Source organism: Manis pentadactyla, chromosome 3, assembly GCF_030020395.1.
Source record: "Manis pentadactyla isolate mManPen7 chromosome 3, mManPen7.hap1, whole genome shotgun sequence".
Classification (NCBI taxonomy): Eukaryota; Metazoa; Chordata; class Mammalia; order Pholidota; family Manidae; genus Manis; species Manis pentadactyla.
In genome coordinates this window covers 136,279,907-136,283,098 of record NC_080021.1, presented here as the reverse complement: position 1 = coordinate 136,283,098, position 3,192 = coordinate 136,279,907, and the positions used below count along the sequence as shown (strand labels likewise).

At 46.1% G+C, this 3,192-nt stretch overlaps 1 pseudogene; it reads left to right on the top strand.

The window, feature by feature from the left end:
- The first annotated feature begins 205 nt into the window (after window positions 1–205).
- Window positions 206–2,184, top strand: LOC118922073 (cell cycle control protein 50A-like; annotated as a pseudogene).
- Window positions 2,185–3,192: the final 1,008 nt, after the last annotated feature.

Here is a 3,192-nt window from a genome sequence, read left to right as displayed (position 1 = left end):
ACTATCATTAGGCTTTAAAATGCATTCTGGGTCGTCACAGGGCCCATAGTCCGGGCGCGTCCACCTTTCCCCTCCCCCTTCCGCCCTCCTCCCTTTCCCCTCCCCCTTCCGCCCTCCTCCCGTTTCCCCTGCCCCGGCCCCTTAGCCCGTCCCCCCTTCCTCCGCCCCTCCCTCTGGCGTCCGCCGCGGGCGGCCGGCGTCCGCGGGAGGCTGTCCCGCCCCTTCCGCCCTCCTCGCGGGCGAGAACGGTAGCGGCGCTTGCGCGTCTTCCGTCAGGGTCCACGGGCGGGTCCCCGGGGCGGCCCACCTGCGCGTCGCCGAGCCGCGCCGCGCCGCGGGGGGCGATGGCGATGACCTACAACGCGAAGCGTGAGGTGGACGGCGGGCCCCTGTGTGCTCCTGGGGGCGCCGCGAAGAGCCGCACGCCGGGCACCACGGCCTTCAAACAGCATCGGTTGCCTGCCTGGCAGCCCATCCTGATGGCCGGCCCGGTGCTTCCCACCGTCTTCTATCATCGGCCTCATCTTCATCCCCATCAGCATCGGCATCGTCGTCACCTCCAACAGCGGCCGCGAGATCGAGACGAATTATACCGGAACAAACCCTTCCAGTCCCTGCAATAAATCTTTGTCTCTAAATATGACACCTTGTGCTTGTACCAGTAACTTCACACTGGAACAGCCATTTGACATGACAGCAATGTGTTTATGTATTACGGGCTAATTTCTATCAAAACCATCGTCGTTATGTGAAATCTCGAGATGATAGTCAGCTAAATGGAGATTATAGTGCTTTACTTAACTCCGGTAAGGAATGTGAGCCTTATCGAAGAAATGAAGACAAACCAATTGCTCCTTAGGGCGCCATTGCCAACAGCATGCCTAATGATGCATTATAGAGTTGTTTCTGGTTGGCAGTGAATCTGATCGTATGTCTCTTCATTTGTAAAAGAAAGGGATTGCTTGCTTGGTGGACAGATAAAAATGTGAAATCCAGACATCTCCCTGGAGGAGAAACACTGGAAGAACGATACAAAGGTACAACAAAGCCAGTAAACTTGGTTAAACCAATATACGTGCTGGATTCTGAACCAGTCAATAATGGGTTCATAAAGGGGGATTTTATTGTTTGGATGTGTACTGCAGCATTACCTACTTTTCGTAAGTTATATCATTGTACAGAGTGGAAAAGTGATTTACACGCTACATTACCAGCTGGATGATACTATTTGAATATCACATGCAATTATCCTGTACATTATTTTTTTTGGATATTAACCTTTGAGGTTTTTTTTATATCATTAATATACACTTACATGAGCAACATTGTGGTTACTAGATTCCCCCCATTATCAAGTCCCCACCACATACCCCATTACAGTCACTGTCCATCAGCCTAGTAAGATGCTATAGAATCACTACTTGTCTTCTCTGTGCTGTACTGCCATCCCTGTGTCACCCCCTACATTATGTGTGCTAATTGTAATGCCCTTTTCCGTACATTCTTTTGATGGACGAAAACTGATGATCTTGAGCACTATTTCATGGATGGGAAGAAAAAAACCAATTTTGGTGATTGCTTACATCACTATTGGATCCATCTCCTTCCTTCTGGGAGTTGTACTGCTAGTAATTAACCATAAATATAGAAACAGTAGTAATAACTGCTGACATTACCATTTAATTTTATATTCTGGAAACAAATTTACTGCATGTGCATCCAGGCCAGTCCTATTCAACCTAGCTTTCAAGTGCTTATGTCTGGTTAGTATGTCATTTTTGAAGTTGGCACAAAACTTTTTTTTCTTAAACAGTCTTTGTCCTTTGCATCTTGCTTATGGATGACTTATGAAAATTTATGACGGGTATAAAACAAATTAGCTCTGTTGATCATATCAATACTGTAACTGCTGAAATGATGTCTGCTTTTGTTGGGACAGGCCAGTGACACAGAGGCTCTTTGATGTGAAGCGTGCCTCCTGCTTCTATGTTCTTGCTGTGTTGATAATAGCATATAGACATGATGCTGTGCATGTGTGCCTGTTGTGTGAAGAAAGGATTACAAGATGTATGAGTATAATGACTTGTTAACCTTCCAGGATTCAGAGTTATGAAAAGATGAAAGACCAAATCTAAATAAAACACTTTGTCATTTTCAAAATAAATAAATAAAATTAAATAAAATGCATTCTAATCTTTCATTTGTTATAATTATCCCTCAGAGTCAGGGAGGGGCAGAAAGTCAAGAAGAAATTTTCTGACCAGGAAAGAGGCTTGATTTTCTACTGTTTTAATTCTCTTCTTACTAAAAATTCCTATAGAGTAAGTTTTCTCAAATTCTGGTGTACATCAGAATCATTAGAGGAGTGTACTTTAAAAATACAGATCCCCAACACTCCCTCTCTCCAACCCAGCATCTCAGAGTACAGGCAATCTGTAGGATATTTTTAAGCCAGTATTCAGGGGACTCTGATGTATACCAAAGGTTAGGAGCCTCCATTATAGAGAAGCCTTGCAGACCACCCAGACCAGGCACTGGGAAAAATACTAAGTTGTAAACTTCTCTCCTCAGTATTCCCATTCCTTTTTACCCCTCCATGTAGGCTCTTAGGTCTCTCTGTCTATCCCTAGCAGAGTAGACTTTCACAAATTATTTCAAGTGTTGTTCTAGAAATACCATATTGGCACGTTTTCTCACACTGCCTTCCAAATCACACAGTCAACAGCTTCGTGGGAGATTCTGCCTGCCCCCAGCCCTGCTGGATTATTGGTTCAGGGTGCATATAAGCAAACATCAACCTTGGGCAGACTGGGTAAAAGGAGGAGTGGATGTAGTGTGGACCCCTGCAAAGCGGTGAATGAGCTGGGCCAGTCAGTGCCTACACTGTGCAAAATATGCAGAATCGGCCAGTCCAGAGACAAATCAGACTGGTGGCTGCCAGGGCCCATGGGGAGAGGGGGTGGGGAGTGACTCTTAGGGTTACGGGCTTTCTTTTGAGGTGACGAAATGTTTTGGAACTAGACAGAGGTAGTGGCTGCACTAAATGCCACGGAATTGTTTGCTTTAAAATGGTGAATTTTATGTTATGCGAATTCCCTCTAAAGAACAAAAGGCGGGGAAGTGGGTGCTGTAGTGACACCCTGAGGGCCCCCAGGGAGAGCGTTCCATGGGAGAGTCTAGGGGACACACCCC